This window comes from Heterocephalus glaber, unplaced genomic scaffold, assembly GCF_053883595.1.
Source record: "Heterocephalus glaber isolate CG9 unplaced genomic scaffold, H.glaber_assembly_v1.0 deba00001553, whole genome shotgun sequence".
In the NCBI taxonomy this organism is placed as follows: domain Eukaryota; kingdom Metazoa; phylum Chordata; class Mammalia; order Rodentia; family Bathyergidae; genus Heterocephalus; species Heterocephalus glaber.
This window is the reverse complement of record NW_028258344.1, coordinates 18,312,433-18,326,167: the sequence shown is the minus strand read 5'-3', so window position 1 is coordinate 18,326,167 and position 13,735 is coordinate 18,312,433. Positions and strand designations below refer to the sequence as shown.

General features: G+C 38.7%; 1 protein-coding gene across 4 annotated transcripts in view; it reads left to right on the top strand.

Annotated features, from left to right (window-relative positions):
• The first annotated feature begins 824 nt into the window (after positions 1-824).
• Eloc (elongin C) overlaps positions 825-13,735 on the top strand; it is a 28,643-nt gene continuing 15,732 nt past the window's right edge. The window contains exons 1-2 of one of the 4 annotated variants that reach the window (XM_021256013.2): positions 1,290-1,436; positions 5,558-5,643. The gene's annotated coding sequence lies outside the window, so the exon portion shown is untranslated. Of the gene's footprint in view, positions 1,099-1,127; positions 1,267-1,289; positions 1,437-5,557; positions 5,644-13,735 lie in introns of those variants that run through there. The other 3 variants (XM_021256014.2, XM_021256015.2, XM_004842049.4) reach the window with 3 other exon arrangements.

The window sequence follows — 13,735 nt, the reverse complement described above, 5'->3', positions numbered from 1 at the left end:
CCAAATGCCTCTCCTCCCATCAGATTCTTTATTTTGAGCTACTGAGGCAGTTAAAAAAAAAACGCTTTACTAATTCTGCAAAGTTGACCCATGGCAGCATGTTCCATTCTTGTAATTCTAAAAAAACAACCTTTTGGGCCGGGGATTTAGCTCAGAGGTTCCGCCATCTGCCTCGAAAGCACAAGGATCCAAGTTCGATCCCCGGTATGTATGTATATATATACACATATTAATATGTATATATATAATATGTATATATATATAATATGTATATATATATATATATATATATATATATATATATATATGTGTGTGTGTGTATAAAAGCAACTTTTTAAAATCTGCCAAAACTACTAAAAACCTTTCAGGCAAAAACCACTAGTTCAACAAATTCCATTTTCTTTATGTGGACATTGTTACACAACAGTGCCTGGTTGAGTAACCTGCAACAGTGCCTCAGCCCTAATATTCTCTTCATGCCACACTACCAAGACAGTAGAGGGTGAACTTAATTTAGCTGTTTCAGCCTTCCTGGAAAGGTGCCTGGGTAGCCACAAAAAGCAAGTAAAAAGGGAGGAGGGGTGCGGAAATGGAGTGGGCGAAGCGGAGCGTGGAGTGAGAAAGATGGTCCCAGAATTGAGTCCAGGAGACCAGACTTTCTGTAAATGCATTATAAACCAGAGCCTGGCAAACTCTGGGGACCTGGGAAGGGAACCTCAGGGTGGGAGTGGGGGCGTGGCTAGTTTTCAGTAAACATTGACGGATGCCGGGAAAAGAGGAAATGAGGCTAGCTGACTGCAGGAGCCGTTGAGGTGCTCAACCTTTCAAGAAGGGCAAAAGATGCTTCGTTAAGCGCACGACCCTGTTAGCACTACCAAGTCTCAACCTTTCCTTTGCAGTCTCCCACCTCCAGGCAACCCCCCAAATGAGAGGCACGGAAAAACTTCTAAAACCACCAAAATCTTAACACGCACTACAAGTCCCAGCGTTCAGCGCTGTCTCAGGCCAAACACCAACAGGACCCGCCAGAAAAACTACAAAGTCCAGGATGGAGTGCTGCCTCGGACCCTGAGCACTTCTCTGCCGAAACCCGATGAGGTCAGTGCTGCATGCTGGGAATCCAGAAGACGTAGAATCTGATTAGTTGAAAAGTGCCAAGGACTTCTCTTAGGAGAGCCAGTGTTCCTAAAAGGGAGAGCAGGGGGCGCTACGCACTTCCTCCAGGCGGAAGTTAGTGGTAGACTCCGTGAGTCCCCGCCTCACCAGGTACTGATCTCCCGCGCTTCGCGGAAAGCGGCTATGACCCGGCGGAAGTAATTCCTTGGACTGCCCCGGAACCCACAGGGGCAGGCAGCTGGGGGTAGGGGGGCGGCCCTGGAGTAGGGGCTGTGGCGGTAGAAGAGACTTGGCTGTGGTGGCTGTGTGGTACCGGATTAGTGAGTCTGGGACCGGGGCGGGGACTGAGCTCGGGGTACGCGTCGAGGACGAGGGAGACTGGATCTGCAGGAGTTTGCAGTCTCTCTTCTCATACCTTCCCATCTGGGTGGGGAGGGAACGGAAGCTCTTAACCTCCCCGGGCCTCCTCAGGTCCTGGTTTGGGGGAGGGGAGGGCGGCGGGACCTCTACGGGCGCCCCTCGATGGGCTTGGAAGGCAGTGGAAGGAGGGGAGGCTGCGGGCGAGAACGCTGTTTCTGGGCTGAACATGAGGAGGGTGGAGTTAGGAGCATGGCAGCCCTGTCGCTTTTCGTTTTTGCTTTTTTTCTGTGCATTCAGATTCATTACTTTCTTGAAGTAAATGCCTAGTCTCAAGAGAGGTCCTTCGCCCCTTCCATCTATGGGACCCCTTAAAGTTTATCTTCTGACCAGTTTATTGGGCGATCTCTGCCTGACTTTCGTGCTCGGGGCTTTGGTTATCCGCCTCCCAGTCTTGTCTGAGAGGAGCTTTGTGCTATCAAGTACAGTGTCTACTGAGTTTCTCTTAGGGAACTGAAATCTCTTTAGCAACGTATATATAACTGAAGTTTGTCATTCCATGTGGATATTTCTACTGTCCAACTCTTTCAGCATAGAAAACAACGAAATCTTTATAGTCTTAAAAATCTCATTTTCAAACTGCCAAAGTTGTGTTTTACTTTTATTTTTTTTGCTATATTTCAGGCTAGCTTCAAACTCACTTTGTAGCCCAGGGTGGATAGGAACTTTATTGGTTTTTTTTGAGACAGGGTCTCTACTTGTAGAGATCCTCCTACCCCAGCCTCCCTAGTGCTGAGATTACCACACCTGACTGGATAGGAACTCTTACCTTTACCCTCCTACTTCAGCTTCCACAGTGTTGGGATTCCACGCTTGCACTAACGCACCTGGCCAAGATTTGCTTTTTGATTCTCAATATTTAATTCCTTTTCTGATACAATAACAAGAAGATGACTGTAATCATTTTCATGGTTATTTATTTGTTGCCAGTGATTATTTGGGATTCTGATTGGTTTTTTTTCTTGCTGTGTTGGGGATCTAACACAGTCCCAAACATGCTAGGCCAAGTGCTCAACCACTTAGCTGCATCTCCAGTTCCCTGTTAAATTTTAAATGACCCTTGTTTCTAAATGTGAGATTTACTTGACCATCATTTTTTAAAATATATATTTCAAAGGCCGGGGATTTAGCTCAGTGATTCTGCCGCCTGCCTTGCAAGCACAAGGTCCTGAGTTCGATCCCCGGTACCAAAAAAAAAAAAAGTATATTTCAAATGGAGAGAACCATTGAACTTAGTTCAATTACTAGATAGTAATTCTGTAATAAGATGATATATTCCCAGAAGTTATAGTCAAGCCCTGTATATTAATTTCTAAAGTAATATTTTAATGCTTTGGGGTCCATTTTTTCATTGTTGGAAAATAATCAGGAAAGATTTTAAATTTATGCTACTATGTGTAAATGCTTTTTAACCTACTGTCCTAAATGATTTTGTTACATTAAGATCAGACGGAGTCAATCAAATGATGCCTGAAATTTATTTTCTTTCTTCCTTTCTTTCTTTCTCTCTTTCTCTTTCTTTTCCTTCCTTCCTTCCTTCCTTCTTTCCAAACCCAGGATTTTGAGTATACTAGGCACGTGGTACTCTGCTACTGAGCTACAGCCCTAGGCCATGATGCCCGAAATTTTAAGCCTCAGTAATTTAAGAAAATGATAGTGTTCAGGAAATATTTATTAAGCATCTATTCTGTCAGGTACTTTCCTCAGCCTACCCTCTTGAAACTTAAGGAAAGTCATATATGAAAGTTATATATATATAGTAAGAGCTTTTCATAATAACTATAAATGTAAAGATCTTGAGGTGCATTTGACTTATTCAAGAAATTCGAAGTACATTTGGAACATAGTAAAAGAAGAGTGGCAAGAGATGAGGTCAGGGTGGTTAACGAGTTCTCTATCTGTAATGGGAAGCCATTAAAGCGCTTTGTACTTGGAAGTGATATCTGATTCATCTATCATCATAGATTGGTGGAGAGAGGACAGACAGGTAGGAAAGTAGGGAAACCAACTCTTAACCAGGCATTTGTAGTAGTCCACTAGACTATTTGTAGTAGTCCACTTGAGATGTGGTAGCTTGACTGGAGTTGGAAGTTAGTCAGAAATGGTGTGAACTGGAATATAATTTGAAGCTGGAGCCAAATGGGTCTTGCTTTCATCCCTGGGACAGAAGAAAATTTGAGTGATCAACTGTTTGGCCTGAGCATCTTGTCAACAATCTTGCTATTTACTGAAACAGGGAAGACTAGGGAGGAAACATTGATCTCTGAGAGAGATATCAAGAGTTCTGTATGGGACTTACTGAGTTTGATAACTAATGATAGCTGAGAAAATGTATAGAAAGCAACTTGAATGTCGAACCCTGGCATTCAGGGAAAAGTCAGAATAGGGAGACAATCTGGGAATATATCTTACAGATGCTGTTCAGGCCTATGAACTAGAAGACATCCAGTAGAGAATGTTAATGGAGAACAAGGCAGCGGACTGGGAGTACAACGTTTAGAAGAGAACAGTGGTAGAAAAGCTGAGAGTGTAGCATCTGGGGTATTAAGGAAAAAAATATCTCTAGGAGGGTTGTAATCACTGTAAAACACTGCTATGAGCAAAGTAAGGATAAAAAATTAACCATGTGACCAAGGGAAGTAGTTGAAATTTAGTAAGAGCATCTTGAGTGTATTGGATTGGATTGAGAAGCAAATGATAGCTGGGAGGTGTAGTTGATTAGTAGAGTGCATACCTGAGGCCCTGGCTTCAGTTCCCAGAACCAGAGGAAAGGAGGTGGATGATAGTTGGAAGTGGGGAGGATGGAAATAACTACAGAAGTAAGTCCTTAGGGTGAGAGAGGATCAGTTTAATCAACTTTTGAGATAAAAAAAAAATGGACAGAATATATGGTTTATAGATGTAGACAGTCTGAAGGTAGAAAGACAGGCAATTGAAATGATTTGTTTCAGTTTATTTTTAGTTCATCATTCTAAAGGTTCTTTTTAATTCTTCTGTAATACATAGGATTTGTGATTAGATATAATGAGTATATCTGCTCATACTTTTTTTGTTGTTTTTGTTTTGGAGGAGGTGTTTTTTTGTTTTTTTGATACAAGGTCTCACTATGTAGTCCAGGTTGGCCTCGAACTCGAGGCAATCCTTCAGCCTCTTGATTGCTGGGATTACAGGTTTGTGCCACCATGCCTGGCTGTTTATACTCTGAAACAAAGGAATTTGTAGGTACTACTGAATCTAAGAGAGAGACTAAATAGTTTACAGGGGTGATGCAGACATTCAGTGGGAACATGCAATGCTCTGGAGCCCTTAAATTCTGTGTTTTGTGGGCAAGCCTGCTTAATAAAAATGGGAAGTTGAGTTGTAGTTGGTTGGATGGGGAAGATGAATTTCAGATGGATTCAATTATAAAATGATAGCGCTAAAAAGGATTTTAGGCACAAGTTAGTCCTGTTCCCTTGTTTGCGAGATGAAGAATCAGAAGTCCTGTCTCTTAGTTTCTGTCTAGGTCCGTATAGAAATGTCTATTATAGAGCATAAATTCAGATATGGAAAGTTTTGGGTCCATGTAAAGTATGTATTCATTGAGATTCATTTGATAGGACTAGTTCTTAATTTCTTTTTGGTTAGAGACCCCTCAAAAATCTGATAAAAATCTTTGTACCTTCTTTCTCTTACCTGGAACTACAGATAAACCCAGAAATTCACAAATTGATTCAGGGGTTTATATTCTGCTGCTTCTTATCCATAATAAGAATCTACAAAGTTTTTATCTTTTTCAGTGGCTAAACAATTCAGAGAAAGAATACATTTTCTAACATGTAAAATTTAAATTTCTGTGCCCATAATGAATAAGGTTTGGTAAGAACACAGCCACACTCCTTTATTTACATTTTATCTGAGGCTGCTTTTGCGCTCCAGTTGCAGAGTTGGAGTACTTGTGACATAGACCGTATGACCTGCTAAGCATAAAATATTTATTATCTGGTTGTGCTGCCTCCCCCTAACACACTCATTAAAATGTAAGTTCCAGGGCCAGGGATTTAGCTCAGTGCTTTCGCCACCTGCTGCACAAGCGCAAGGACCTGAGTTCGATCCCCGGTACCAAAAAAAGTAAGTTCCACTGGGGGATGGGGTATTTATTTTGCTCACAGATTTTTCCCAAGCATCTAGAACAGTGATTGTGTATAGAGCTTTCAGTGATAGAAACTGTGGCACACATGCCATAGGTTCACCACCGGTGAGCTAGAACAATGCCTGGCACATGGTAGGCCTTTAAAATAAATAAATATATAAATATATATATTATATCAACCTTTGATTTAGAAGTAGAATAATAGAAGTTAGTATTTTAATGTTTTCATATACTGATTACTGTTCTAAGTGCTTTAATATAATTTTATTTACTTACAATAACCCTGTGAGGTACATGCTATATTACCCCCATTTTACAGTTCGGGAAACTAGGCACAGAAAAGTCATGTAATTTCCCTCAAGGTAATATAGCTGGGAATTGCCAAAGGCTGTCTATAATATATTATGTGGAGAGCTAAACTGAAGTCTTTTGGAGTGATAGGCAACAGCAAAAGAATGGTTATGTAGGAGGAAACAGTGTGGCAAAGAAAGACTGCTTGCCCAGAATTATATTAAGCATTCAGGACCCATGTTTCCAATAACTGCTATTTGATAAGGCACAGATGTCTATGGCCGTACCACCCTGAATGCACCAGATCTAACCTGATAAGGCACAGCTCCGGTCTCTCTGACCTCTTTTCCTACACTCTCCTTAACTCACTCCTCTGGCCAAACTGGTCTCCTTGTTCTCCCTCCTTTCAGGACTCTTCTAGATAACCATGACTCACTTCCTCATTTTTTCTTCAGGTCTCTGTCAAGTGTCAGGCCTTTTTTCATCACACTGAATGAAAAAACAACCTCTTCTCCTTCCCTGTTCCCATTCCCTACATACTTAACCTGGCTTTATTTTTCCCCATAGCACTTCTTTCATTTCACACATTATTTTGCTTTGGTTTTCTATCTTCACTGTTCTTCCCATAAAGTTAGAATTTTTTTTTTTTAAGTTAGAATCTTTGTTGTGTTCCTCATGGTGTCCTGTGTCTAGGACAGCACTTAGAATACTAACCTTCAGTAAATATTTATTGAATGAATGAATTTGTAAACTAGTTTCCAACAACACTGAGTTATTCTGTATCCCTAAGCTGTTTGACTTGTTTTATACTGTTCCTTAGCCTGGATCACCCTCTCCTTCCAATTTGGCCTGGTAAAAATATCTGTCTTAATTAACTTTCTTGTTGCTGGAACAAAATACCAACACTCACATGTTAAAGGAGGAAAGTCTCTTTTAGCTCACAGTTTGTAGAAGTTTCAGTCTGTGGACTGAAAGATGGTTCCAAGGCAGGGCAGCATGGGAGGGAAGAAACAGTCAATGGCAAGGCACCAGGATGCAGCTAACAGCGATCCTTTCCTGTTTTCAATTCAGGCTGCAGGACTATTCATTGCTGACACCCACACTCAGCGTGGGTCTTTGCATTATCCACACCCTGAGCCACACTAAACCAAATCAGTTTACTAATCCACATACCTATAATCCTATAATCCAACCACCTGCCAAAAGCTATACCTGTGAGTGCATGAGGTGTTGGGGGGGACATCTTCATGTATGAGTTATAATAACATCTATCCATGGAGACCCAGATTAAAAGCTGTTTGCTTTTTTGGTTTTGTTTTTGATACAGTTTTGCTTTATAGCCTAGGCTGGCCTCAAACTTATGATCCTACTGCTTCAGCCTCTAAAGTGCTGGGATTACAGGCACGTGTCACCATGCCTGCTCTCTTTTATTTGATAATTTTTCACTTAATAGATTTTCTGTTAGGGATTTACCTACTTTGAAACAATCAACATCCTACTCCTCTTTTAGAAACTGTTTGGAGAAAATATGGACTAACTTTATTATCATTGTATCTTTTGAAAAGTTAATCAGGCAAAAAAAATCTTCCCGGATTGATGACATCTTTAGAATTAAGTTATCTAGACTTCAGAAAACCCATCAATACATTTTTTAACTCTTTAGCCTTATTTTCTTTAATTGAGGTATAAAAAATACATACTGTACAGTGTATGCATTTATTGTGACAAATACATAATAATACTGAATATTTTTTTATCACTCCAGAAAACCTAGTTCTCTTTCCTAATCACCCCACCTTCAAAAATAACCACTGATTCATCACCATAGTTTCATTTTGTCTATTTTATAATTTCATGTAAGTGAAATTGTACAGTATATACTTTTATTTTTATAGTACTAGGGATAGAAACCAGGGTCTTACCCACGCTTTATAAGCACTCCACTCCTGAGCTATATCCCCAGCCCCTTTTATCTTTTTATTTTGAGGCAGGTCTTGATAAGTTACCCAGGCTGGCCTCAAACTTTGGACTCCTCCTGCCTCAGCCTCCCAAGGGCCTGATGTTACAGGCATATGCCACCATACTTAGCTACAGAATATGCTTTTTTGTTTGGCTTTTTCCACTTGTAATATTTTGGCGATCTTCCATGTTTTGTATCAGTAGGTCATCCCTTTTTATTTTGAATAATATTCCTGTATATGAATATACATCTTATAAGTAAGTCAGAGCTTATTTATCCATTCTTCTGTTGTGATGGACATTAAGGTAGTTTCTTATTTATGAATAAAGCTGCTTTGAGCATTTTCATACAAGAGTTTTTGTGGGTAAACTTTCACAGTTTTTTTTGACATATATTTGGAAATGGGGTTGATAGAACATAAGGTAGAGACATGTTTAATGTTTTAAAGAAACTGCCAGCCGGCCATGCTGGAATCCCAGTACTTGGTAGGCTGAGGAGAAGGATTGCAAATTCAAGCCCAGCCTGGACAGCTTAACAAGACCCTGTCTTAACCCCTCCCCCACCCCAAAGAAAGGAAAGAAACAAAAGATGGGGTTAGAGGGAACTGCCAGTTTTCCATTTTTCATTCTCATTGACATAGTATGAGAAGGAAGCTGTGCCTTATCAAATAGACAAATGATTAATAAGGGACACAGACTTGGGGAAGGCACATAGTCTTTCTTTGCTACACTATCCTGCTTATTCTCTCCTGCTTAACCAACTGTCTACATTTACTTGATTGCTGAAAATATGATTTTGAGCACCTTTGAATTTTTTTTTCAGTGCTGAGGATTGAATTCAAGGCCTTGTATATGTCATGAAAGTGTTCTATCATTAACCTACAACCCCACTTGAGCACTTTTTAGTGTTAAATATATGTTGGGTTCTCCTTTTCTTAAAACACAGGATCTTACTAGGTATTCCAGACTGGACTTGAACCCCCTGTGTAGCCTAGGCTGGCCTCAAACTCACAGCAGTCCTCCTGCCTTAGCCTCCCAAGTGCTGGGATTATAGTCATGCACCACGCACGGCACCTGGCTCTCTTGGTTTCTTTTGCCCAACTTTTTTTTAATTAATAGTATGCATCCAATTTTTTTTTATTAACACGTCTGGAGTACAAAATGATTACATTTTTTGTGGGGAGTGGTACATGTGCATAACATATCTGAATTATTTTTTTCATCCCCTACCCTTCCATTCCCTCTCTGCTCCTTCCATCTCTTGTTCCCCTTCCCACTTTCAAAAGCTCTGTCTTTTTTTTCCCTGTGTTTTTCATCCCCCTTTCTTCCCCTCCTTCATCCTTCTCTTCATCTCTTGGTTCCTTTCCTGTTTGAAAAAGATCACCCTACTTCTTACTATCTTTCTTTTATTTTGCTCTTTATTTTTATTTTGGTTTTCTCATATAAGAGAAACCATACGATATTTAAGCTTGTGTGTCTGATTTATTTCACTTAATCTTGTGTTCTCAAGATGCATTTATTTACTTACAAATGATCCAAGTTTATCCTTCGTGGTGGAGTAATGTTCCATTGTATATACCACATTTTCTTAATCCATTCATCTGTTGATGAGCATATAGGCTGCTTCCAAGATTTAGATATTATATGAATTGTGCTGTTATAAACATGGGTATGCATGTGTCACTGTAATATGACTTTAACTCAGGAAGATACCTAGAAAGGAAATAGCTGGCTCAGGTAGAATTTCTATTTTTAGTTGAGGAATCTCCATACTGATTTCCATAATGGTTGTGCTAGTTGACATTCCCACCAACAATGTAGAAGCCCCCTCCACCAGAATTTGTTATCTGATTTCTTGATGATATACATTCTTTCTGGAGTAAGATGGAATCTCAGGGGTTTTTTAATTGTTTATTGGTACATTTTAGATGTACATAATGATCACATTCATCACAGGGGACTTGTACCTGTACATGATATATCTTGTTTCTTTTCTCCTCATTCTTCTACCCTCTCTACAACCCCTCTTCCCTTCCTCATTTATAAAAGCTTCTTTTCCATTGTTTCCTTCTTGTTTTTTTTTCTTTTTCCTTTCCTCCTCCTCCTTCCCTAATTCTCCTTCCCATTTGAACATCTTCTTCCTATTTCACAGTATCTATTATACATTTTGATCCTTATTTCCACTTTTGGTTTCTCACAGTAGAGAAACAATGCAATAATCACACGTGTGTCCAATTTATTTCACTTAAAGGTATGGTCTCTGGGTGCATCCATTTAGCTAGAAATGTCTTAAGTTTATCCTTCTTTATGCCTGAGTAGTACTCCATTGCATTAAAAAACCCATATCATCTTTATCCATATGTCGGTTGATGGGCACTTGGGCTGTTTTCAAGATTTAAGTATTATTACAAACTATACCACTGTAAACATGAATGTGCATATATCACTGTGGTATGATGCTTTTAATTCTTTTGAGAAGATACCAAGAAGGGGAATAGCTTGGTCAAATGGAACCTCTTGTTTTAGTTTTTTGAGGAATCTCCGCACTGATTTCCACAGTGATTGCACCAGTCTATGCTCCCACCAACAATGGACAAGTGTTCCTTTTTCCCCACAGCCCCACCAGCATTTGCTATTGGTTATTATAACTTTTGTTTCTCTAATAGCACTGATATTGAACATTTTTTTCATGTGTTGACCATTCATACTTCTAAGAAGTATCTATTCATTTCAGTTGCCCATTTTTTGACTGGGTGTTTTATTTTGGGGAGTCTAATTGTTTTTAAGTTCTTTATGTATTCTAGATGTTAGTGTTCTGTCAAAGGGATAGCTGGCAAAAATGTTTTCCCATTCTGTAGGTTGTCTCTTCACTCTTGGTTCTTTCTTTTTTTTTTTTTTTTTTTTGGTACAGGGGATTGAACTCAGGACCTTGTGCTTGCAAGGCAGGCAGTGTGTGCAGCAGCTTTTTAATTTGATATGATCCCATTTGATTCTTGGTACTATTTCTTGTGCAGTTGGGGTTCTGTTCATAAAGTCCTTGTCTTGAAGACACCTGTATCTTCAGGAATTTTACCTATTTTATCTTCCAGCAGATTGTTCCTGTTTTAACATTTAGGTCTTTGATCCATTTTGATTTTAGTTTAATACATAGTGAGAGATATGAGATAGTCTTCTGCATGTGGATAGCCGTCTTTACCCTAGCATGGTTTTTGCCCCTTTGTTTAAAATCAGATAGCTGAATGTGCCTGGGGTTGTTTCAGCTTCCTCTGTTCTGTTCTATTGTGCCAGTTTTTGTGCCAGTACCATGCTGTTCTTATCACTGTAGCTTTGCAACTTCAAATCTGGGATTGTGATGCCTCCTGCTTTGCATTTGTTACCCGTGATTACTTTTGCTATTCTGGGTCCCTTCTAGTTCTATATGAATTGTAGGATTGTTTTCTCTAGATCTTCAAGGAATGCTGTTAGTATTTTGATTAGGATTACATTAAATCTATGTATCAATTTTGGAAGTATAACCATTTTGACTATATTGGTTCTGCTTATGCAAGAACAAGGGATATCTTTCCATTTTCTGATTTCCTCTTTGCTCTCCTTTTTTTTTTTTTTTTTTTCGTACCGGGGATCTAACTCGGGACCTTGGGCTTGCAAGGTAGGAGTCGGCACCACTGAGCTAAATCCCTGGCCCCCTTGTTTAATTTCTGATTATTCAGTTTTTCCTGATGCTATTGTGAATGGTATTGTTTTCCTCATTTCTTCCTCGGTGAGTTTGTTAGTGTACAGGAATGCTGTTGATTTTATGTCCTGCTATATTACTGAATTTGGTGCTTAATTCTAGGAATCTTTGGGTGGAATTTTTTGGGTCTTCTATGTGGAGGATTATGTCATCTGCAAATAATGAAATTTCACTTTTTACTTTACTTTGTGTATCCCTTTTCTTTCTCTTGCCTGATTGCTCGGGCTAATGTTTTAAGGACTATCTTGAACAGGGGTGGTGATAATGAACAGATACTCTTATCTTCCTAATTTTAGAGAGAAAACTTTCAGCATATCCCCATTTAATGAGGTACTGGCAGTTGGTTGTCATAAATGGCTTTTATCAGATTGTGTTAAGGTCCTTTTATAGCTGTTGCTGCAGGGGGTTTTTTTTATCATGAATAGATATCGAATTTTGTCAAAGGCTTTTTCTACATCTATTGAGATGATCATTTTTTTTGTCCTTCTGTTTGTGTGATGAATTAACATTTATTGACGTGCATATGTTGAACATCCCTGCATTCCTGGGATAAAGTCTTACTTGGTCATGATGTATATGATCTTTTTGTGATTTGTAGTGTTCTGTTTGCCGGTATCTTGTTGAGGAATTTTTCATCTATTTTGGTTGGATCCTTGCTGATTTTGGAATCAGGGTAATGCTATCTGCCAAGAATGACTTTGGGGAGTAATCCTTCCCTTTCGATTTCATTAAAGAAATGAAAAATTATTGGCATTAGATCTTGCCTAAAGTTGAATCCATCAGGACCTGGGCTTTTTTAGTTGGTAGGTTGTATATTACTGCTTCAATTTTGTTGCATGTTACTGGATTATTTGGAGTTTTAAAATCTTGTTTCAGTTTTGGTAATTCATATATATTTAGGAATTATCCATTTTCTGCATTCTCCAATTTATTGTGAAGTAGTTGCTAATAATCTAATAATCTTCTTTGTCAGCAGTGTATTTCACCTTTTTCATTCTATTTGCATTGATTTGGATCTTTCCTTTTTTTGGTAAGATTAGGTTTATCTGATTTTTTTTTTTTGGTACCAGAGATCGAACTTGGGACCTTGCGCTTGTGAGGCAGGCGCCGGAACCACTGAGCTAAATCCCTGGCCCCTGATTTCTTTATTCTTTCAAAGAACCATCTCTTCAATTCATTGCAGAGTTCAACTCAGTCATATAATAGAAATTCAAAGTTTTCCTTAAACTTAGGTTTCTACAGGTAATTTATGAGTTACAAACTTAATCATATTTCAAATATTTTAACTTCTACCTAAGATTTAGAAAATTTTAACTCATTACTGATGCTTTTCTTTCTGTGTCCTTTAACCTCTTTTGTATAAATGTAGAGTTGATTGATTATATTAAGTCTATAAAGAAAGTGTCTCTACGCAAAGGGCTTCTGATATGTAACTTTGCATGATTGCTTAGCTACTGCTAATTAAAAACATTGCACATATTTTACTCCTGAGATTGTCAACATAGAAAAATTGGCAATTGAAATTCTTGCACTTCAAGCCTTTCTTGCATTTTTAAATTACTATAAGCAGTATTAAAAATGGCTTTGATGAATTTTAGCTGGAGCCATAATATGTTAACCAGGGAATAATGAAAGAAATAGAACATGGGCTGTGAATTATACCTACCTAGGTTTATTTCTTAACACTCTCTTTAAATTGTGAAAGTTTTAAGCAAGTAACAGTCTTTTTCAATGTTCACTAATATTTAAAAAATGAGTAATCTCATGGAAGAGGTGGTTTTAAATAAAATACTATCTAAGGCATTTAGGGCAACATTTACCACTTACTAGGCCCACAAATTGTTAAGTATAATATTTCATCACCGATGTTGCCATTTTTCTCTGCTTTATCTCACATTAGGTGTTGTAGACCAAGATTGATTTTATTTATTTATTTTTTAACTGGAATTTTGTAGTGTTATCCAGACTGACCTCAAATCTATGGGCTCAGGAAGCCCAGCTCCTCCTCTTTTTCCTCTTCCTCCTCCGCCTTCTTTTTTAGCCAGGATCTCACTATGTAGTTTAGGCTGGTCTCAGATGTGCAGGGA